General features: G+C 41.0%; 1 long non-coding RNA gene across 1 annotated transcript in view; it reads left to right on the forward strand.

The window, feature by feature from the left end:
• LOC118970824 (uncharacterized) overlaps positions 1-22,034 on the forward strand; it is a 36,754-nt gene extending 14,720 nt beyond the window's left edge. The window contains exons 4-6 of the long non-coding RNA XR_012122838.1: positions 2,508-2,715; positions 4,874-19,524; positions 19,662-22,034. This is a non-coding gene — a long non-coding RNA (uncharacterized lncRNA). The remainder of the gene's footprint in view (positions 1-2,507; positions 2,716-4,873; positions 19,525-19,661) is intronic.
• Positions 22,035-25,327: the final 3,293 nt, after the last annotated feature.

Consider the following 25,327-nt stretch of genomic DNA (forward strand, 5'->3'; position numbering starts at 1 on the left):
CAGGCCCCACCATGCCTTGAGCAATCAGCACATCTCAGGTCTTGGGTTTCTAGATGATGGAATACATTTTATAGCTGATCCAGACAGCAGGACATGGAATTCAAGGCAGAAATTTCATCCTTACTTCATATAAACCCAATGGACTAGTAGATCTTAAAGTCCAGGGAGACTAAAATCTCTTAGAAAATTTATTCAAAAGTAGATGTTTGGACTCCATTCTCAGAAGTCACTATTCCATTGGTCTAGGGTGGGACCCAGGACTTTGCATTCAACCAAACTCTTAAGTGACTTTGATGCAGATAATGAACAATTTCCATTTCACAGGGAAAAAATATAGGAGGTGACATATGGCCTCAGAGTGGAAAGATAAGAAGGAGCCTCTCAAGGGGGGCGCTCTGCCCATTCAGAGATAGCAGAAGTTGCCCATGTGCACACCCTGAGTGAGAGGTACCATGATAAAAATTTTAAACCTAACATTTATTGAACACTTACAATGAACCACTCTTCCATACATAAATTATTATAATATAAAATAATGTATATAAATTAACTTATTTAATCTTCACCATGATCCCAAGAGACATAGAAAATATTTTCTCTTCTTTACAAATAGGGTAACAGAGATACAGATTACCTAAGATGCTGGCACCTGTGATACCATGTCCTGGTTTCATAGTCAAATGTAAAAATGTTAACATCCCAGAAGAACTCTCTAGGAAAGGGACGGAGTGCTCAAATTCCATCCAGAGGGAGAGCCATTGCTCCCACAACTCTAGCAATATAGCTGGATTCTAATACTAAAAATTCATGCTAGCCTTGTAACTTAGGGCAGGGATGGAGCTTGGGGGAAGTTGCCCACCCTAGAATCCATTTCGCAGGGTTCAGACATTGAGATGGGACAATGAAGCTCCAATAGTTCATAAGGCCCAGCCTCTAATGCAGAAGTTCCCCTTGTGCACACCAAGCAATTCAGTGACATCTGCTGGGTGTTCTACAATTCAACTCAAGCCTGACGCTGCCCATTCAGAGATAGCATCAGATTCCAAAGGGTAAGGTCTCAGTCCCACAAGACTACCCTATACTTTGGAGACCAATTGCAAAGGCATGTTGTCAGCTATTCTGACTGGTGGGCTTATAAATGAGAGATTCCCATGACTCCCTCCTTGGGTTTGATTAATTTGCTAGAGCAGCTCACAGGACTCTGGAAACCAGTTTACTCACTAAGTTACTGGTTTATTTCAAACAATAAATATTAACTAAGGTCCTATTCTTTTTCAGACATTGAGCAAACAAATATGACATCTCTTATTAGAGACACTAGGTACTGCTTACTGTTAGATACAGACAAGTGAACAAATGTATCAACTAAACAATTACAAACTGTGAAACATGTTATGACTTGAACTTCTGAGATTTATGATCTCAGGAGTTATCTTGGCAAGAAGGAGCACTACTTGTAGATATTGGGGTCAGAGAAGGTTTTTTTGAGGAGGTGACATATGGCCTCAGAGTGGAAAGATAAGAAGGAGCTAGTGCTGCAGAGGGGAGTGGGAAGAGCATTCCAGCAGAATCTCTGGGCGAGACTGGGGTTGTTGTTGCCCTGTTTTCTGGGTGCTTCTAATGAAGGAGCTGTGGTCTTGATGATGTCCTTGTCAAATGAGAAAACTAAAACAATTTGATGTCCTTTATCCAAGGGGAACAACCCGTGGATGGGGGAGTGAACAGCCTCTCAAGGGGGGCGCTCTGCCCAAGGGATTGTGGGTAAGTGCCAGTTGCACAAGGCGTCAGAGGAGGTAATGGGGAAGCAGGGTGTGACTGGCCAGGAGGGCAGGGATTTCCTTACAAGGCCGGCCGGACGTGTTTTCTAGGATAAAGGAAGCTGGCTAACACTGAATTACAGGATTCTGACTGGTGTTAGGTGTCCTCGACAGCGAGGTATTTCTGTACGTGCGGCTGCCTTACGCTTAGATCTGTGACATGGGCCAGGCCACTGGAGAGGCCTCCCTCTTTTGGGTCCCGATACACAAATCAACTTTATTGTCCTCAAACACAATTCAAATCCTTGTGTTTCCATGGCTTCGTTCGTACCGCTCCCTCCTTCACAAATTCCTCCTCCTCTGCCTCCCTTTCCCTATTTCTCAAAACCTTACCCATCCCCCAAAAGGCCCAGTTCAAATGTCTCCTCCAAGCCACTGGCCACCCCAGCTGAGGAGACCTTGTGATCCTCCCAAGCCCCAGCTCACCTAGGTGTGTCTCATCTGCTGTGCTCTATGTTTTTCTCTCTCTTCTCTCTACTACTTAAAGAGAAATTACTGGAAGGCAAAGACTTTGATATCTTAGCCATTCATTCCTTGGAAGCAACCTCTGCAGTGACCTTCACATACATATTAGTAATTTAGCAAAAATTTTCTAAATGCATATAAAAATATATATATATACACACACACATAATGAATGTATGTCTTAACACTGTATCCCTGCAATCTTTCCCTTATTTCCTCTTGCAGGCCAGAACAGCTATGACCGCAGCTGGGACACGACACTGGTGATAAAACCTTGAATATTTAAAAGGAGACTGAGAGAGGAGGAGAATGATGAATGAGCTCAGAAAGACACGATGGCTTCTGCAATGGCACTAATAAATGGAATGTAGACTCCAACTCCAGAATTTGAAATGGAAACTTAACTACAAGTGAACAAACAAGAAAAATGAATGTATGTGTGTTGGTAGGGGGTAGTATGTGCAATAAATGAAAAGATAAAAATCTATATGCTGCTGATGGGACAGAAATGTAGGTATTTTACATTAGGATTGTTCTGCTTTTCTTTTTTTTGCCTCACCCACGCCCTTCTCTAAAAATTTAATGAGAAATCAGTCTCCATGTATTTTACAGTCTGGGAGTCCTTGGATAAGACAAAGAGCTTGACATTGCAGGTGGTCCCCCGGCAGTCAGGGACCTAAACCAGGGCCTTTCCAGTGAACTGGCAGGTTGGGTGCAGCTGCGGGAACAGGGTGAAGGAATGCAGTGAAATACAGAGACAAGAAAACCATTTTCCCACTAAAGCACATGTGTTAAAAATGTGTTTGTCATGCTTCTGGTTCCTGGCTTCTTAGAAGATGGCAGGTGAGAGACACTCTGTTCTATCAGTCAGATATGCAAAAATACAGTTAGCAATTCTAAAGATAGTTTAAAAAATGCCATCAGATTAGCAGGAGCTGAGTGAATGATGTGAGTCCCAGGAGGCATTTTCGACCAACTTGTTTTAAGATTGAGCTTTAACAAGTTGTTAAGATGGAAAGGGGTAAAGTGAAAAATTTGCCTGGTGTCCAAAAGATCAGAGTCAGTTATTGAAACACGCTGGCATGAGTTGTGGTGCAGTATTGCTAAGGGGGTGAAAAGTGGGGCGGGCGGGGTTGTGTGAGCAGCGCTTCCTGGGTTCAGGAAATTGTTTAGGTAAAGGTCCCCTAGGGCAACATGCTGAGTGCCCTGGCTTAAGCTCTAGGCACGCACCAGTTGCTTTTCTGTCTCCTGGTTATCAACCGTTCATTGGCTCAACAAAGATGTATTGATGGCCTAGTAAGTGACAGACACTGTCACAGACAGCTGTGAATATACCAGGAGAAAAGCTGCCCTCCGGGAACTTATATTCTAAACAGTCAAGAATATAAGAATGTATTCTTATATCCTAAATATTCTAAAGACAGTCTTTAGACAGATTGCCAGTTAAAGGTAGACAATAAAAAATATAAAGAAAAATATTCATAGTATGTCATGGTGATATATAGTTTGGAGAAAATAATACAGGTAAGGGAGATTAGAGGAATTAAGGGGTACAGTTTTATTTTATTTTATTAAATTTTATTTATTTATTTATTAAGGTATCATTGCTATACAATCTTATGCTCAAATTTCACATGAGCAACATTGTGGCTACTACATTCCCACTATTATCAAGTCTCCCCCACATACCCCATTAGAGTCACTGTCCATCAGCAGAGTAAGATGCTATAGAATCACTACTTGTCTTCTCTGTGCTACACTGCCTTCCCCATGCCCCCCCCCCATATTATGTGTGCTCATCATAATGCCCCTTAATCCCCTTATCCCTTCCTCCCCACCCACCCTCCCCAGCCCCTTTCCCTTTGGTAACTGTTAGTTCATTCTGGGGTTCTGTGAGTCTGCTGCTGTTTTGTTCCTTCAGTTTTTGCTTTGTTGTTATACTCCACAGAAGAGTGAAATCATTTGGTACTTGTCTTTCTCTGCCTGGCTTATTTCACTGAGCATAATACCCATTAACTCTGTCCATGTTGTTGCAAATGGTAGGATTTGTTTTCTTCTTATGGCTGAATAATACTCCATTGTGTATAAGTACCACATCTTCTTTATCCATTCATCTACTGATGGACACTTAGGTTGCTTCCATATCTTGGCTATTGTAAATAGTGCTGAAATAAACATAGGGGTGCATATGTCTTTTTGAATCTGTGATCCTGTTTTCTTAGGGTAGGAGTACAATTTTAAATAAGGTGACCAGAAAAGGGCTCACTGAAATGATGATTTTTGAGTAAAAGCCTGGAAAAGTGAAAGAGCACATAGATTTTTAGGGGAAGAACATTACAAGAAGGGGAAACAGCCAGTGCAAATGCCCTGAGTCAGGACACACCTGGCAGATTTTACCAAGGAGAAGGATGTGGCTGGAACAGTGAGGTTGGAGGGGAGTGTTCAGAGATGAGGTCAGAGAGGTCATGGGGGACAAATCACGTAGGGTCACCTATAAGGACTTCGGCTGTGAATGAGATGCCTTTGGGCAGACTGAGTTACCGTGTAATGACTTATGAAAAGTAGCATATCTTTCTTTACTCCCTTTTCAGGAGACTCCAGAGTCCTGCAAACACTGCTTCACACCCTTCACCTAGAGGCATCTTCTGGACTTCAGGCCAAGAGGCTGATACTACACTCTAAGGAAAATTGACTGCATTTCAAGTAATAGCTTACTTGGGTACAGGTCTGAGCACCTCAGCAATAGAGCTGGGGGCTTTTATGCCAAGGATCTTCAGGGCATATGAAGGCAAATACTTTCCATGTATTTTCCCATGATTTCCTAAGAAACAGAGATCTGCTGGAATAGTCCATGGTGGAAAATGAAGCACAGGTATTGTTTTTTTTAATCAATATATTGATTGATCTATTAAGTGACAACAGCGGTTAATTTTACATCAGCTTGACTGGGCTAAGGGATGCCACATTGCTTGCAAAATTCTATTCCTGTGTGTCTGTGAGGGTGTTTCCAGAAGAGATTAGCAATTGAATTGGTAGACACAGTAAAGAAGATTGCCTTCACCAGTGTGTGTGGGCATCATCCATTCCAGTGAGGGTCTGAATAAAACAAAAAAGCTGAAGAGTGGGCAAATTTGCTCACTTTACTTGAGCTTGGCCAACTCTCTTCTGTCCTCAGACATCTATTCTCCTGGCCTTTGGACTTAGACCAGGACTTACACTACCACCTCCCCTGGTTCTCAGACCTTTGGACTTGGATTGAATTATGCTAAGACCTTTCCTTCTCCTGCTTGAGATGGCAGATTGTGGGATTTGTCCTTCACAATTGCATGAGCCAATTCCTATAACACATTTCCTTTGAAATATACCAATACATACCCTATTTTTTCTGTTTCTCTGGAGAAAAAATTAATACAGTGATCATTGTTTGAGGCTCTTATACCTCCATTTTACTGGCCCATTTGTGTAATGTTGTCTCCCACTGTCTGTTGATGTCACTTCTCACCGCTTAACCTCTGAAGTCCCATGGTCAAGCCACCATCACCTCCTTTTTTAAAAAAGAGCTTTGTTGGGGTATAATGCACATACTATAAATTCATCTATTAAAAGTATACATTCAGTAATTTCTAAGAAATGTACAGAATTATGTAATCATTAGCACAGTTTTGGAATATCTCCATCACCCCAAAACATTTCTTTGTGCCTATTTGCAGTCAGTTCTGTTCCCACTTTCAATCCCAGGCAACTACTGCTCTGTTTTCTGTGTCTATAGATTTGCCTTTTCTGGGTATTTCATTTAAATCAGTACATAGTGTTTCATGTGTGGCTTCTTTCACTGAGCATGACACTTCTGAGGCTGGGCTATGCTGCAGCGTGAGTTGGTAGTTGGCTCCTTCTCATTGCTGATAGGATTTCACTGCACGGACATAACACATTGGTCTATCCTTTCACTAGTCAGTGGACATTTGGATTGTTCCCAATTTGGGGCTATTATGAACCTTAATGTATAAAGTTGTGAACCTTAATATATAAGTCTTTCTATGCATATATGTTGGAATTTCTCTTATGTAGATATCTAGATGTGGAATTGCTGGATTGTAAGTGTATATTTATAGGAAGCCATCAAACTGTTTTCCAAAGTGGCTGTGCTGTTCTCCATTCCCACAGGTATGAGGATTCTTATTTCTCCACATTTTCAACACCACTTATTGTCTGTCTTTTTTTTTCTAGCCATTGTAGTGGGGGTGGTAGTACCTCATTGTGGTTTTAAATTACATCTCCCTAATGATTTAATGATGTTGAGCATCTTTTCATGCGTGTATTATCTCTTCCTATATTTTCTTTGGTGAAAATGTCTTTTCAAGTCTTTTGGTCATTTATTTTTAAATTGGATTGTCTTCTTGTTCTTGAGTTATATGAGTTATTTATATAGTCTGGATATGAGTCCTTTATCAAAAGATAATAATTTATGAAACTTTCCTCCCAATTTGTGCCTTGCCTTTTCATTTTCTTGATCATACCTTTTAGAAGAGCAAAAGTTTTGATTTTGATAAAGCCCAATTATCAATGTTTTCTTTCATACATCATGCTTTTTCTGTCTTGTACCAGAAATCTATGCCTTATCCAATGTCCCTAAATTTTTTTATGTTTTCTTCTAAAAGTTTTTAATTACACTTCTACATTGTCTGTGATCCATTCTGAGTTAATTTTTGTGTATGGTAGAAAGTTATTGTCTATGTACTTTTTATTTTTATATATTTTTTGCATATGAATACCAACTGTCTCAGCACTATTATTTGGAAAGTCTGTCCTCTCCCCCACTGAACTGCCTTGACACATTTGTCAAAACTCATTTGACCATACATGTAAGAGCTTACATCTGGACTCTCATTTCTGTTTCATTGATCTATGTGATTATCCTACGCCAATACCACATTGTCTTGATTACTGTAGCTTTATGGCAAATTTGAAATTGGGTAATATAAGGATTCTTCTTTTTCAAGATTGTTTCAGCTATTCTATGTTTTTTGCATTTTCTTACGCATTTTAGAATAAACTTGTCAATTTCTACAGAACAGCCTGATGGCAATTTTATAGAGATTGAATTAAATCTATAGATCATTCTGGAGAAAATTGTCATCATAACAATATTGAGTCATTCATGAACATGGAATATTCTCCATTTATTCAGTGGTGTTTTGCAGTTTTTATGTACAAGTCCAACCTTACACATTTTTGTTAAATTGATTCCTAAATATTTTATTATTTTTGATGCTACTGTGAATAGAATTCATTTTTTAATCCCATTTTTGGATCATTCCTTGCTAATATATAGAAATACAATTGATTTTTGTACATTGATCCTGTATGCTGTTTATTCCTTGCTAAACTTGTTTATTAGTTCTAATAGATGTTTTTACATGTGGATTTCTTAGGATTTTCTACATACAAGATCATGTTGTTAGTAAATAAAAGTAGTTTTACTTTTTCCGTTCCAATTGGTATGCCTTTAATTTTTTTTCTTAACTTAATAAACTAATTGGAATTTCAGTACAATGTTGAATAGAAGGAGTAAGAGTGAATGTTCTTCCCTTATTCCCAATGTTAGTGGGAAAACATTCAGTCTTTCATTATACCATATGATACTAGTTACGCATTAGTTGTAGATTACTTTTATCAGGTTAAAGAACTTCCCTTGTATTCCTAGCTTGTTGATAGTTTTTAATCATGAGTGGTTGCTGGTTTTTGTTAAATGCTTTTTCTGTGTCTATTAAGATAATCATATGGGGTTTATCTTTCATTCTATTAATATTGTGCATGCATTAATTGAATTTTGAGCACTAAACCAGCCTTATATAACTCTTCAACAACACTTACTGCCTTTCTTTTTTATTATAGCCATTCTAGTAGGGAGTAGTAGTACTTCATTTTAGTTTTAAATTATATCTCTCTAATGATTTAATGATGTTGAACATCTTTTCATGTGCTTATTATCTCTTGGTGTGGCATGTAATTCTTTCTATATATTTTTGGATTCAGTTTGTTAAAATTTTAAGGACTTTTGCATATATTTTCATGGGAGATAGTGATCTATAGTTTTCTTGAGAAATCTTTGTCTAACTTTTGTATCAGGGCTCTACTGGGCTCACAGCATGTGTTTGGAAGTGTTTCCTTATCCTTTATTTTTGGTAAGTAAAGAATTAGAATTCTTCTTTTCTAAATATTTGGTAGAATTTACCAGTGAATCTGTCTGGGACTGAATTTTTTGCTAGATAATTTCTATCAATTATTGAGAGTGGATATTAAAAATCTCCACTCACTGTGGGAAGATTTTAAATTACTAACTCAAATTCCTTATTTATTTTTATTTTATTTTTATTTTATTTTTTATTTTTTTTTAGGAGAGCAAGGTACAGGCTTTTATTTAGAGATAAAGTGAAAGGACAGAGCTCCTGGCTCATGCCAGGAGGGGACAAGAGAGTCCCAAATTCCTTATTTATTAATGGTCTATTCAGATTTTCTGTTTCTTCTTGAGTCAGTTTCAGTAGTTTGTCTCTTTCTACAAATATGTCTATTTCTCATAAGTTGTCTAATATGATACAAAGTAGTCCATAATATTCACTTATAATTCTTAATTTTTGTAAGGATGTTAAGAATTGCCCCTTTTTTACTGATTTTGATAATTTGTGTCTTCCTTTTTCAATTTTCTGGTCAGTCTAGCCAAAGATTTATCAATTGTGTTGATCTTTTCAAGCGACTGACTTTGATTTTTCTCTATTGTTTTCTGTTTTCTATTCTAATCGTTATTATTTCCTTTCTTTTGCTTGTTTTGGATTTATCAGCTTCTCTATTTCTATTTTCTTATGGTAGATGTTTAAATTATTGATTTAAGATTTTTCTTCTGTTCTAAGGTAGGTATTTATAGCTATATATTTCCCTCTAATCACTACTTTGGCTGTAACCCATAAATTTTGATATGTTGAATTTTCCTTTCATTCAACCCAAAATATTTTAAAACTTCCCTCTGGTGTTTTTCTTTGACAAATAGATTATTTAGAGTGTTTTGTTTAATTTCCAAGTATTTGGTAATTCCAAATTTCCTTCTGTTGTTGTCTAATTTAATTAATTATAGTTAGAGAATATGCTTTGTATGATTTTAAACCTTTTAAATTAACTAAAACTTGTTTTGTGACCTAATATATGGTCTCTTCTGGAAAATGTTCCATGTATTTGAAAAGAATGCCTATTCTTCTCTCATTGGATGAAATGTTTTATAAATATCAGTGAGGTCAAGTGTTATTTAAGTTTTCTGTATGCTTGCTGATTTTCTGTCTAGTTTTTCTATCAATTTTTGTGAGTAGAGTATTAAAATCTCCAACTGTCATGTCCGAGCACTACTATCGCCTCTTGTTTAGGCTATTATAAGGGCTTAGCACTCTGCTTTATTTACCTCCACAGGACTTATCCTTATCTGACTCAGTATATATTTTACTTACACACTAGAATATACAGCTCCCATGATGGCAGGGATTTCTGCCACTTTTCATCACTGCGATATGCCTAGCATGTAACAGTGCCTGACACATATCGGTCACTCACAAATATTTGTTGCATGGATAAATGTATCACCAAACAGATGACACTCACTATTTTCTTGGGTGAGTACAAAACTCTTCATTCCCACCACGTGGTGATCTGAAAAGAGTCAAGACCTTTGGAATACTGAGATGGATTAAAGGCAAAAGGTGGGAAATATAAGGGGTACCTATGCATTGGGCCATATGCAGAAACTATCCCTTTTCCTTCATGTTTTCCTTTTGAGTTTATCTCTCCTTGCATTTCATAGTCATCAAAGCAGTAGACACCTGAGGACCAAGACTGGATGTAGGTGTTAAGGAACAAGGCCATTGTTCTTGATTTTGATCCAGGCTATTTGGGTGCCTTCTCCAGGCAAAGGAATCCCTCTGGCATCTGGTGGCCTGTGTAGTTCAGTGGGGGTTAATTCCCAAGCAGAGAGGGTAAGGAGGGGCTAAAACTTCAAAGTAATAAGCAGAGCGGTTTTCCCTTCCATATATATATATATATATACTTTTCTCTCCTGACCTTTGGGAGGTAGCCTTAGTTGGCTGGTCCAAGATTGGGTGTTTATGATCCCTACTACATATAATTCTCTTAGCAGGACTGACACTGTCTACTCAGGAGTATATCCTGAGGTAGCTTTGAAATGTTATGTTTATCCTGGTTTGGAAGGCTGTTTTATACAACATCAGGGAAAAAAAGCCAGCATGTGCTGTTTGTTCAGTGCTTGGCATATTATATCAAGATATTTTACATGTATTTAGCAATTATATGTTTTATATATCTATATGCTTAATCAGTAAAAAATAAAATATTAACTGATATTTTTCTTTTACTCATTAAAGTTAGGCCTAAGTTTTGTAAACTGTTCTTATAGGGTCTTTAAAATCAGCTGGAGCTCATAGGAGAGGTCTGGACTGAAGACAGGAATTTGGGCACCATATATGAATATAAAAATGTAATAATTAAAGGTGTTAGGATCGATCTGATCCTCTAACGAGTGAGGAAGGGAGAGAACCTAGGATGAAACCTTGAGAATTTAACTTTTAGTAGTCGGTTAGAGGATGATAAGCCAGAAAAGGCAGGGAAGGCACGTTTGGAGAGGCCGGAGGGCCTTGTACCCCGGCAGGTGTGTGTACACTTCCTGAAAACATGCAGTTCCCGTGGCACACCTTGCTTTGGAGGTGTCTGACTCCTAGTAAATTGCCTGTCATTTAATTACAAATTTTCATTAAGTGGATTATCCTGAAATTGTTCTTGACCCTGGATAAATAGTTCTCAGTCAGAGGTACCTAGAACCCTGGGTGATGGAGAGTCTTGTTTACTAAGATGCTGCATTTTCATCAAAATTATTTTATTCCAATTCTGGGTCCCCTTTTAAGAGTGATGTATCCTTTTCTAATAACCCTATTATCCTTCCACATCTTTTTGGCATTCTAGTAACAATCTGAATATTTGATGTCAGTAAAACATACCAAACATTGTACAAATAAAGTCGAATTATTATTGCAGCTTCCCTGGAAATGAAATTATTTCTTGTTTTTGTGTTTAATGTTTGTGGCAGTAAAATCCCCAATGAATTTTTACTTTATTACTTTAGAGTCAGTAACAAATTTATTTGTAAAAGTACTATTTTATTTGGTTCACCCACTCATTCATCTATCCAATATATATTAAGTGTCTATTATTTTCCAGACACTGGGAGTGTTAGGACAACAGGAATGGTTCTCAAGCTTCAGTGTGCATTGGAACCACCTGGAAAACTTATTAAATATACATGTGCTCCAGTGCCACCCCTCATATTCAGTAGGTCCCAGGTAGTGTCCAAGAATCTATGTTTAGTAAGCTCTCTATGTGATTCTGTTGCACAAAAAGTTTTAGAACTATTGGTCTTTGTAAAAACATTCATTGAAAAACTTAAATGTAATACAATATAAGAGGTGTCAGATAGACGCACATACAGGGTAGGGTGTATATTAAATTTTACTATATTCATATCTTACCATAACAGTAGAGTGTATACTCAATAATATCATTGTAATTTTCAACTGTAATGGAATTTTTTGGTAGGGCTTTACAGCACTAGCGGTATGATTTATTTTCATTAATATTACAGAAATGTTTAATGTCCTTATAAATGATCATAAAGGTAAGAGAATACTGTAAACACACAAATATCATTATACTCATGCATATAACTCTCTTTAATGGGAATGGGGAAAGCATCTGGCAGTTCTCATTTAAATACTAGGGAGCCTATTCTGTGTTCATTATAGGACTGTCCTCTCGTAATTGAAAATGTTCTTTCCTTTTCTTTTTTTTCCTTTTTCTGCTTGGGTCCTTTTCCAGCCTATTGATTCAACAGTTTCAAACACTGAAAGATATTTACAGAAGTTTCTGCTAAAACTGTAGCAATGACACAAAGTACAAAACTCTTGAGTCTTACATTGGGGAAAACAGCTTTCTTTTAAAGACTAATTCGTCTTTTCTTTTTAAAAAGAGGTGCTTATTCACCGTGCTGTTCACAAGGAAACTTAGGTTGGAAGGAGCAGATCAGCTCCATTTTTATTGTAAGAAAGCTGCAATATTCTTTGATTATAGGACTTAATAGGGAGAGATGTTGATTAAAAGCAACTATTTAACAAATCTAATTTAAAAATTGAGTGAAAATAACACAATTTGAAAAAAACTCAAGAATTTTTTCAAAATGTTGCTTCAAAATGTTTCTCAGTCTCTTGAATTTGTTTCAAGAAGTGCATTTGCCGATCACCAAGATTCCTGACTTTCTCTCCTTCCGGGGCACACAGGTAAGGTGTACTTCCCAACCCCCTTTGCATCATCAAGGGTTCATCTGACTAAGTTCTGGCCAATGGAATGTGACTGGAAGTGATGTGATAGACACCTCTTCCAGGCTCGGCCCATGAAAATCTCCCACTGTGGTTCTCCATGCACCTTCTCTGTCTGCTGGACGATAACACTCAGGCAACCTTGAAGGCTGCAAGCTGAAAACTGTGGGGACTCTGTCAGCCTAGATGCTTGAGTAACTGTACAGGGCAGAGGCACCCCACCCCCATCCTCTCCATCCCAATGCCAGTGGACTTAGCTTGAGAGAGAAACAAACTTTCACTCTGCTAAGCCTCCAAAGTGTTGGATTTGGTTTGTAACTGCAGTTAGCTTGCTTTAACCAATACAGGATGTAAGGATATAGGCAAGTCTGTACCATGAGACTGTGCACTGGCCTACTATTTCTGGAGCCAAAGTCATGTAATTCTCCTGCCAAGGCTGCCTTTAACACAATCCGCCACTGAGAAAATTCTCCAGAAAAGACTCCTCTGCTCCAGAGGTGCAGTACTTAGGCTGTCAGGAGTATTCTAGTCTTGCAAGGGTAATTCAAAAGCCCCCATTCCTCTTAGCTTATGGGACATAGTCCTAGAAGCACACAGAATATAAAACACTCAGAAATTCTAACCCCAAAATTGAGAGAGAACAAAATTAGATACAAGGAAACCAGAAGCATAGCCACAATGGAGAGGACATGCAGTGGAGACAGGATCGGAACACAGTACCGCCTCTAAGCCTTAATTGTACATGCTATTAACTGGTGGGTGCTGTCATTAAATTTTCAAGAAAATCCTCCTAAAATAAAAAAATATTTTACTGTGTGGAAGTCAGATAGCAGATTTCACAGTGTCCAAAGTCATAGTCCTTATCACTTATGAAGAGACATGTTTGCCTTCCCTTTCAAGATGACGACTGAGCCCCTCCAAAATGTCTCCTCCCTCCCATGGAAGTCAGCCTCTCACACGCCAGCGCCCTACCCTCTGAGCGATCACTCTCAACTGGGGAGCTGTTTTGGTATTGCCCACTCCAAATGCAATCTCCGTGGATATAGAAACCATTTAAGAATTTGCAAACTGACCTCATTTTTAATTTCAGTTTTTTAAAATATTCCTCTGTTAAGAAGAGGCAACAGGCCCAAAATGGAGTCATTTATGCCAAGTCCCATGTCACCATACTGAGACTTAAAACCCAGCTTAATTACAGTTCCAGTCTCTTCCAGGAATGGAACCTTAAGCAGTCAGTCCCGGACTGCCTGGTCCTCACTAGTGAGGTGCTCCGCGTGGTGGAGACTTGCCCTCAGGGAAGGTGACCTTGCCGCAACCAGTTTGCTTTTTGCCAGTCTAACTTCCTTCTCCTTCTCCCTGCTGCCTGTCCTCTACTTTGTACAGCTCCTCAGAGCTCCTTTCTATCCACTAGATGGGATGCTGCCTGACTCATGAATCACTGAATAAGGCCAATAAGATCTTTAAATATACTCCATTGAATTTTGTTTTTTAACACCTTCAAGCATTAAAAACCCTTCAGCCATTATAGATGCCTCTGTCTGCTTCCTAGTCCATTACATAAAATAGCTACCATCCAAGCAGCAGTTATTCTGTTCCAGGCAGGGTGCATGGTCTTGGCATACATTATCTTATTTAATCTTCATGAGATAGGTACTATTGTCCCATTGTGCAGATGGAAAAACTGAGGCACCAAAGGTTAAGCAACTTGAACAAGTTCATACAGCTAGTAAGGAGCAAAACCAGCATTCAAACCTGAGCACTCTGAATGCCCAAACCTCCACTCTTGACCACCGTACTATACTGCCTCTACTTCCACTCGGCAAATTTTTGTTCATGGAAGACACCTCTTGGGAGAGTAGCTAGTGCTTCAGAAGGATCAATAAATTGCTGTCGGTCAGAGCTTCATAGCTTTACCTGTTTTCATTCTGGCACTTTTGGAATTTGGGAACCTCTCACCGTGGTCCTAGTGTCCATCCACAGAGGTACCTCCCTTCTGTAAATCTTGGCAGCTCTCTGGCATGGTGAAATCTCGGGGCTGTTGCCACAATCTTCTAGAAAATAGGAGCTTCTCAGCTCCAGAACATTCTTAACGCTCGGGAGAAGAGCTGTGCTGCGGGCCAGTCTGTCGGAGTGTCTATATTTAGCACCATCTGCCAGGAATATTCCAAACTGCCTATTTCAGCACATGCCATTTTGTGCAAACGGGACTGCTCCACCACTAGCTCGTGGGAGACCAAGGGCACAAAGTGGATTTTCCGGTTTTGATGTCATTAAATGTTGCAAGTTGGCCCTTCGGCCAACCTGCAGATGAGATATGGGAGAGGATCGAGGCTGGCTTTTCCCAGGGCGTCTGTCCCTGAGTCCCACACTTCTAGTGGCTCAATAGCAATCCAGGGTGTTCTGGTGGAGAAAAGGGACATCCCGAGCCTGCACTCCCACACAACATTTCTGAGGCACTGGGGTGGCCCTGCCCGTTTCACGGCTCCCTTCTTCCACCCCACAAATCCCTGTACAGACTCCTGCAGCCTTAACCACCCCCACCACACCCCATATAGCCTTGACCTGTCTCAGTGAAAGACCAGGGCCCCCACGTACTGAGGGCTTTCCCTGTACCCATTTTCAGTTCTGCCTTCTACATGCACCAGTTCATTGAATCCTCCGAAGGAGGCACTATTCTTAGTTCCACTTTACAACTAAGGAAACATGCTTACAGAGGCCCAGGGACTTGCCGCGTCAAAATTCAAGCCAAATCTCATGATCTTACCCACTGACAGCATACTGACCCATTCTATACACACCCAGCCAATCTCCCTGTTTTCTTCCCCTCACTCCGGACTCTGTGTTTTTTGCATGTTCAGGCACACCAGGAGATGTTGCTGATTTGGTTCCACACTACCACAGTAAAGCAAATACTGCAATAAAGTGAGTCAAATGAATTTTTTGGTTTCCCAGTGCATAAAAAAAGGTATACACTATACTGTAGTTTATTGAACGTACAATAGCATTAGCATCTATAAAATAATGTACGCACCTTAATTGAAAAATACTTTATTGCTAAAAAATGCTAACCCTGCTCTATGCTTTCAGTGAGTCGTAATCACTGGTCACAGATCACCATGACAAATATACTAATAATGAAAAGCTTGAAATACTGTGAGAATGACCAAAATGTGACACAGAGACACAAAATAAGCAGATAGTGTTGGAAAAGTGGCACCAATAGACTGGCTCGATGCAGGGTTGCCACAGACTTTCAATTTGTGAAAAATGTAACATCTGCAAAGCACAAAAAAAACAAGGTGCACCTGTGTTTCCATCTCCAGCTTATTTTCCAGACTCAGTGCTTAACTGCATCTGAGGGGTTCTTGACCATGGGTTCATCATCCACCCCACTGGGACTATGTTGACTCCCCTAAATCCTCCTCCCAGACTGGGCCCAGCAACAGCCCAGAGAGGGAGTGGGGCCCCTGGGTTTTTCTCTGCCCGAGTAAGAACTGGTTGGTGGAAGCAATTGAGCAGCCTCATGAAAGTTTGCCCCAAATACAGTGGTGAGTTTGACTAGGGCTGTACAGAATATGGCTTTATAGGTGACAAGGGCTGCTGGGAAAGGAACTGCCACCAGGGACTGGCATGGATCTGGAGCTGAGAGACTGAGAAGCTGAGAAGGAGAAGTTGATTAATCCAGCTATTCTGGGTGACACTAATCTTTGGAGTGGCTGAATCTAGGCAAATTCTGAATTGTGGTAACAGTAAAACCTCAACATCTACATGTACAATTTCTAAGCACAATTCCTGGGGATGATCAATTTTCATTAACTCACCTTAGGACGGTGGTTAAAAGAGATGGCTACATGCTTGCTGTGGTTTAGTAGATTGGTAACTGGGTGCTTGGGGAGCAGAGGGACTGACAGATGTGAGCGGCACAGAATAAAGGTTAGAAATCAGATCTGTTACTAGATAACTCCATAACCCATCTACTTCAATGATTTATTCCTACACAACAAGCCGTCCTTAAACGTAGTGGCTTAAAACAAGAATAATCACTTTTTTACTCTCTCCCATGGATTTGGGAGGCTGACCAACCAGATGGTTCAGACAATAGTTGGGGCTGGAGTCGCCTCAAAGGCTTCCTTGCATATCCAGAAGTTGGTGCCGACTGTCAGCCGGGACCTTACTGTCTGCCAAGACATCTACACGTGGACTTTCCAGGTGACTTGAGCTCCCCCACAGGAAGCTTGGACTCTTGGCTCTCCACTGCCATGCCAGCCTGCTGGCACTCAAACCCCGACTGCCCTACCTTGCCCAATTTCTTCCAAATCCTAGCTCTTCCTCTAGTCCAGTATAACTGGTATGGGAGATGGTACTTCAAAGATGGTCACCACTAGACATATCTCATCTCACAAGCCCCTCGTACTAACCACTCCTCCCTCTGAGGAGTGTGTCAATGTTGTCTCCTCTTGAATCTAGGCTGGTCTGTGATACGGTGGGACTATGCTGTGACACTCTGTGACCTCTAGGGCTAGGTCACAAAAGGTCATACAGTGTTTCCCTCATTTTCTTGGGTCAGAAATATAGTCTTCCTCTTTTTTAAATGTAAATGACCATGTTTCCATTTGGGACAGAACTGACTGAATACAAATCTCAGAAAATGTTTCTTGACATGAATGTAGAAGCATTTGGCCACCCTCAGGGTACCTTCCCACCGCTTAGCACAGCCAGTCTGGTCTTTGTCAGGACATCTTTCTTTTCAGAGAGTAACTATGACAACAGAGCATGAAGCTATGGGTCTGCAGCAGCCCTGTATTTACATACAACATGTGATGCTATAAGAACACAGAATTATGAATCAGGGTAGCATTGGCCTCTCCTTTGGTAGTGAGCAAGTTATCTGCTATTTGATTCAATTGATTTTATTAATTGGTTTTGGTTTTATTATGACTCTCTCTTAACAAGATGATTAATGTTCTGTAATCTATAGCATCATTTTCCAAACTTACTTAAACAAAATCCCTGTATTAGTTTCCTATTGCTGCTATAACAAATTACCCCCAAACTTAAGGGTTTGAACAGCCCAAATATATTATTTTACAGTCTTTAGATGAGAAGTCTGGTGTAGGTCTCACCAGGCTAAAACTGAGCTGTCAGCAGGGCTGTGTTCCTTCCTTGAGTTTCAAGGGGAGGAGCCACTTCCTTGGTCATTCTGGTTTTTGGCAGAATCGAGTTCCTTGTGTTACAGGACTAAGGTCCCCACTGCATGCCGGCTGAGAGACATTCCCAGCTTCCAGAGGCTGCCCGCCTTCCTCGGCTCAGGGCCGCTTGCTCTATCTGCAGAGCCAGTCTGGGTGGGTCAAATCCCTTTCATGCTCTGACTCTCTCCTTCTTCCTCTGTCTCATCGCTCTCTAGCCACAACTTGGGCAGATTTTCAACTATTAAGGGCTCATGTGATTATCCAAGATAATCTCTCATCTCAAGGTCCATGCGCTCAGTCAAATGGGAAGAGTGCCCACTTATTATGTAAGACAACACAGTCCAGAGCTTAGGATGCGGACATCTTTGGGAGAGACATTATTCTGCCTCCCACAACCTTCATCCCCAGCCCCCACTAAACTAGAGTTTAATGGAATGGAGTTTAGGCAGCACTGCTCTAACGGTATCAAAAGGGCTGAATTTTAAACAGGAAAGAAACTCACTCTTCAGGAGCAATGACAACACCCAAAGCAATGGGTGAGCACAAGACGAGGGACAGGTTGGACCCACCCCGTGGCTGGGGTGGGGGTGCAGAGGAATAAGAGTTCAGTGATGGACCATCTTGTCTAGCCAGAGTATGAATCGGGTAGATTTCCTATTGGACTGGTTTGTCAAGAACTTGTATTTTGAATGCCTGAGGGAGAAGGGACAGTCATCACACCAGGTGCTTTCCATAATCCATAATGGTGACCTGTGAAGGTGGACCCGGTATTTGAACCTGTGTGAGGTGGATTTATTTGGGGTCCCCTCATGTCCCCTTAATTGGGCTGGTGTACCCGTGCCACAGAGGCAGAAAACCAGCATCTCGATTCCCTTTCTCTAGAAATTACCTTTACAGATAATGTAAGCTCAGCTTCACATTATGCCCCTGGCCACTCTGTCCCCCAACACACACACACACACACACACATGCACACTCTCCCATCCCACAGGCTTCAGAGGTCCTCTATGGATCCAATCTGGACTTTTTCTAAGATCACGTATTTGCTCTACTCTTCCCTTCACTTTTCTGTTTCCCTTTCTCCTGTACAAGTTTTCCTGATTAGTAAATTATGTGTATCCAAAACCCTGCCTCAGGCTCTGCTTCCAAAGAACCCAACCTAAGACGTGAGAAAGTGAATTCATTGATCAGGATGTACAAAATGGAGGCCTCCCCAGTGGTCTGGCCCATGCCCCTAATCTAAGCCTGCGTGAGCCTGCGCTATGGAAGCACCTCACTGTCAAGGACACCTGACACCAACTTTCCCCAACTTTCTCTAATTCAGCATTCAGCTTGCCTTACCCTAGAAAACAGGACCTGCCTGCCTTACCAGAAATCCCCTGCTGTCTGGGCAATCATGACCTGCTTCCAGACTGTCTCTTCTATCACTCTATAAAACTCCCTCTTGCCCAAATCCCTTGGACAGAGAGCTCCACCGCTTCTGACACACTGTCACAAGCCTGTAACCCCCAACTGCAGCTCCCTATTTCCAAAGTCCTTGCTTTTTGCAGATTCCTGGCCTAGAGTCACACAGTACCAAGAAAACGCCTGGAGGAAATGTCCCTGAGGCACACGGTACCTGCCTCCTTCTAGGTACGTAGTTGCATAAATCAAAGGAAGCTGGATTGTTTATTTGGGGGTGGGAGTTCTGTGCCTGATTCTAAAAGACTTAGTCTGTAGGAAAGGACAAGAGGTGAGAATTAAAGTCCAAATACAATGGTCCATTCCAGTGTCAGCTCCTTGGGGACAGGGACGGTGTCCATCGTGATCACACACAGTGGCTGACCCACAACGGATCTGCAACTTGGTGAGAAGGTGAATGAAACAGAGAAGCAACAGGAGGTGAGAGCTCTGTGGGTAAGTGGAAGAAAGTTGGGGAAAGATGGTCTGTGCCAGGTAAGACATGTTCCTTTGCAAGCTGCTTTGTTGCTCTTCAAGCTCATCTATGATGACCGTACTTTTCCTGGAACCTACTCACAGTGCCCAGGGATCTGTGGACTCAGGCTCTCATTTGGAAAAGTGACATTCCAGAGTACCCTTCCTCCTACATGCAGGATGGAGATCCAGCAGCCCGCGCCTAAACCTGGAACGTGCTCTGCTTCGAAAAGACCTACTGGACCTCAAGGTTAGACATGAATTATTTGTATTAATATATTATTTCAATTTGTACAATAAAAAACAGGTATAACTCATTTTATTTCAGTGCTCACATAAGACTAAAGCAAATTTATGATTTACACATCAAAAAAGTCAGAAAACTAGTAAAATTAGAATTGATAATATTAATAAGACATGACATAATACTGCTTTACTAAAACCAAATCTCTATTTATAACACAACATGGCACTGATCATCCAAGCCCACGCCCTTTTCAAATTGGCCCATCCAAGTAACCAAGGGGCATGGCCAACTTTTCTCTATTCAAATGACTTCTAAAATGCACCCTGCTGTTTTCTAGCTTTCAGCAGATACAGGCACATTAATATATTCAGTCCACCTCTATTTTCCCTCATTAGAGTAAAATAAAGTAGCTTTCCGTGCATTACCTGTAATTACAAATATAAATATGCAGCTAAAATCATGCAGTAACTGGACATTCATATAATAGAAAATATATTTATTATATAGACATTATGCATAATATTGTCAAAATGGCCATCCTGCCTAAAGCAATCTACAAATTCAATGCAATCCCTATAAAATACCAACAGTATTCTTCCTTCAACAAACGAGAACAAATAGTTCTAAAATTCATATGGAACCACAAAAGACCCTGAATAGCCAAAGCAATCCTGAGAAGGAGGAATAAAGCTAGGGGGATTACACTCCCTGACTTCAAGCTCTACTACAAAGCCACAGTAATCAAGTCAATTTGGTACTGGCACCAGAACAGACCTGTAGATCAATGGAACAGAATAGAGAGCCCAGATATAAACCCAAGCATATATGGTCAATTAATATATGATAAAGAAACCATGGATATACAATTGGGAAATGACAGCCTCTTCGACAACTGGTGTTGGCAAAACTGGACAGCTACATATAAGAGAATGAAACTGGATTATTGTCTAACTCCTTACACAAAAATAAACTCAAATGAATCAAAGATCTAAATGTAAGTGATGAAACCATAAAACTCTTAGAAGAAAACATAGGCAAAAATCTCTTGAATATAAACATTGGAGCAACTTTTTCTGAACACATCCGCTTGGGCAAGGGAAACAAAGAAAAAATGAACAAATGGGACTACATCAAACTAAAAAGCCTCTGTACAGCAAAGGACACCATCAGTAGAACTTGTATCCCTTGTATCCAACAGTATAGGAGAATGTATTTGTAAATGACATATCCGACAAGGGGTTAACATCCAAAATATATAAAGAACTCACATGCCTTAACACCCAAAAAGCAAATAACCTGATTAAAAAATGGCCAGAGGATATGAACAGACAATTCTCCAAAGAAGAAATTAGGATGGTCAACAGGCACATGAAAAGATACTCCACATTGCTAATTATCAGGGAAATGCAAATTGAAACCACAATGAGATATCACCTCACACCTGTTAGGATGGCCAACATTGAAAAGACTAGGAACAACAAATACTGGCGAAGATGCGGAGAAAGGGGAACCCTCCTACACTGCTCGTGGGAATGTAAATTAGTTCAAACATTGTGGAAAGCAATATGGAGGTTCCTCAAAAAACTAAGAAGAAATATTATTTGACTGAGGAATTCCACTCCTAGGAATTTACTCAAAGGAAACAAGATCTCAGATTCAAAAAGACATGCACCCCTATGTTTATTGCAGTACTATTTACAATAGCCAAGATATGAAAGCAACCTAAGTGTCCATCAGTAGATGAATGGATAAAGAAGATGTGGTACTTATACACAATGGAATACTATTCAGCCATAAGAAACAAATCCTACCATTTGCAACAACATGGATGAAGCTAGAGGGTATTATACTCAGTGAAATAAGCCAGGCAGAGAAAGACAGGTACCAAATTATTTTCCTCATTTGTGGCATACAATAATGAAGCAAAACTGAAGGAACAAAACACCAGCAGACTCACAGACTACAGGAAGGGACTAGTGGTTACCAAAGGGGAGGGATGGGGGAGGGTGGGTGGGGAGGGAGGGAGAAGGGGATTGAGGGGTATTATGTTTGGTATACATGGTGTGTAGGGGGGTCATGGGGAAGACAGTGTAGCACAGAGAAGACAAGTAGTGACTGTGGCATCTTACTAAACTGATGGACAATGACTTCAATGGAGTATGGGGGGGACTTGATAATATGTGTGAATGTAGTAACCACAGTGTTTTTCGTGTGAAACCTTTGTAAGAGTGTTTATCAATGATACCTTAAGAAATAAAAAAAATGCATCTAAAATCATGCAGTAACTGGAAATTCAGATAACAGAATATATATTTATTATATATACATTATACATATGTATTCTTGCATAAGCATATATGTATATGAAGTGATCATGAGGTTTTAATTTTAAAATAAAAAATAAAAACTTTCTTTAGAAAATTTGTGGGCCTTTGAGGAGCACTGCTTCAGGTATAACCAGGTCCAGAATGCTGCTTCTCGGTGTAACACTTTATTTCTCCCTCTGGCATGCCCGTCACGTCCAGAAGGAACTGAAATGAATTTTCTTTACCTCCCCCACTTGCATATCCAACTGTCATATTTATTCATTTATCTATTCTAGAAAAACCCATATGCAACATTTCTTGAGCATCTATCTTAACTACTTCTTAAGAACTCTGCAGAATAGATGTTTTAATATTATTGTGTAATTGCAATATTAATATTATTTTTATGATTCTATTTTTAAAATGGGAAATCAGGGGCTCAGTGAGTTTGAGACTTGTCCCAAACTTTATGCATTGGAGGCACTGTTATGATTTAGTTCTGTCTGACCTCAGCTCCCACATTCTTGGTCCTCGCTGTATCTCCAAGGTATTGGAAAGTGCACGGTACATGATAGGTACCCAATAAATATCTTTTGAATGGATACAAGAACAATGAGTATTTCTAGTATGCCAGTCTTCCTCTTCTCACAGCCTGTAGGAGTTGGTCTCCCCTAGTGACCCCGTATAAGCTTTATATTGCTCCCCTAGAGGCAGCAAGATCCTGGAGAAGAGTAACTTCACTTTGGAATACCCCATTGTGCCTGGCACATATTAGGTGCCCAAATAGGTATTAACCCCAATTGACTTGACCGTTAAGAAGGCATGGCCTGGCCTGGAATCTTTTTCCAAGACTAATTTAGAATTAGTAAAGAGACCTTAGGAAGAGTGTGACAGCATGGGTTGCCTGCCAGCTAGCCTTGGTAAAGGAGCAGGAAGCTTGGGCACCCCCTTAGACTCCCCCTGGGGCTGGACTCCAAGCCTGGCTATGGAATGCAGGCAGAAGCACGTGCTGCAGGGAGCAGCACAGCCACGGAGCAGCAGACAGCTTCAGAGTCACTGGAGCAAGTGGTGTGAATGATGACATGGAAAGGACAGAGACCGTGTTAGAAAAATCCAGGGTGTGCAGAAGTGACAGCCCTGAAAGTTGGGTTGGGTGGAAATGACGAGCCTTCCCCCATCCCCCTTGCAGGAGGGCCTTGGAGAGTGGCTTTTCAGATGCCCTTTTAAGTCCCTGAAATTGCTGCTGGATGGATCAGCTAAGGCTGGGGAGCCCCTTGTGATCGTTTGCAGGATGATTGAGGCTCCCACATTCTTTCTGCCGAAGCTGCTCTTTGGGTCAGACAAAATGCACTGGGAGCTTCGCGGTTCGTTTGTGTTTACATTCTCCCTCTTTACTGCTCTTGTTCTTCTGCTCTTCCAAATACCAGGCTCTTGCTCACCCTCCATTTAACAGAAAACTTGCTTTCCTCCCAGACTGTTTATCATCCTCCCTATGCTGTTTTCCAGCCAGTGAAGGACCCAGCCTGTTATGTTGGCAGTGGGCACCGAGCAGCAGGCAGCTGGACTTGCCCCATATTCTTTCCCCACCCACTTGCCTGGCAGGGGGACGGGGCCTTGCTGTCCTTCTGAAGGAGTTCCCAGATGTCTGATAACTTGCAAGGTGTTTTACCTGGACACCTTTCTGAAGCTTTCCATGCATCACTGAGATGGAGCAGAGGGAGGAAGTCAGTGATGTTTACGCACACCCCAGCCATGACAGACGCTGGATGAGGTGCCCAGTGGGCATCAGCTGGAAATCTCCCAGCCACCTGGCAAGCTCAGTACCATCCTCGCTTTGCAGACCAGGGAACCCAGATCTGCCTGAGACAGTTCGGATGATGAAGAGCAAGAACAATGTCTCCATTCCAGGTCCCTGGCCCCAGCATCCAAGTCCTGTTCACTCAAACACACTGGAGGGGCCTTAGCTTCTCCCCCAGTACCCTACTCTGCAGAAGAGAGCTGGTTCTCCCCTTTCCACTCCTGCAACCAGAGATTCATGAATAAATTAATAAATTCTTGATTTTAAAGAGTTTTGATCCACCATTCTTCTCAGATATGCTTCAGTTCAAAACAGTGTTGATTTATACCAGATTTTCCAGGGCACTTCCAATTTCATGCCATGTTATAATTGTTAATAAATTAATTCTGTCACATCTGTGACTAAGTATGATTTTATTTTATACCATTTTAAGGCATTTCATGTACACAGATTCAGAAACCAGAAAAAAATGTTTTATGATGTCAGATGCCATGCCCCGATTGTTGAATCACAAAATGCATTCCCTCTCTGACGCACACTCAAGTCTAGAACACGATCATGGTGGCCACTGTGCCTTAGTTCTTCTTTTAGGGGCATTTTTTGACAAGAGAAAGTTCTCTATTCTGGGCATGGGAAGAGCTGTTGGGTGTCCCTCATTGCACGCATAAGCCCAGAATATTCCATCCCCTTCTCTAAACAGACTCTTGACCTCAGGGTATCAGCCTCCCCTCCCATACTGAGAGTCAAAATGCTTTTCTCAATCTTGCAGCAGATGGAACAGCTATTCCTGCCCTGAGGATCTCCTCCCCAATCCCTGTTCCAGGGAAATGTGGGGGAAACCTGGGTGGAGGATGAGGCTGGTTGCTATGCCTGGTGCCAAAGAAAAGCCCTGCCCTTTCCAGTCGCCCCCTCCAGCTGGCTCCCCTCCATCCCCATGGATGGGGCTACACATGTTGCCTCCAGCCCTGCTAGAGCCCACTCTTTCCAAATCATTAAGTCATTTCCTCTCTGAGACTTTCTCACTAAAACCTTCCTGTTTGCTTTCACTCTGGAGCTCCCCTCTGAGTTAACGTTTCCTTCCCCATCCCCACTGAGCTGTAATTAATGGCCCAGCACCTTCCAGCTCTCCCTGCCATTGAAGTTTCCCTTCCTACTCTCATCTCTTGGCTG

The sequence above is a fragment of the Manis javanica genome, chromosome 11 (assembly GCF_040802235.1).
Source record: "Manis javanica isolate MJ-LG chromosome 11, MJ_LKY, whole genome shotgun sequence".
In the NCBI taxonomy this organism is placed as follows: Eukaryota; Metazoa; Chordata; class Mammalia; order Pholidota; family Manidae; genus Manis; species Manis javanica.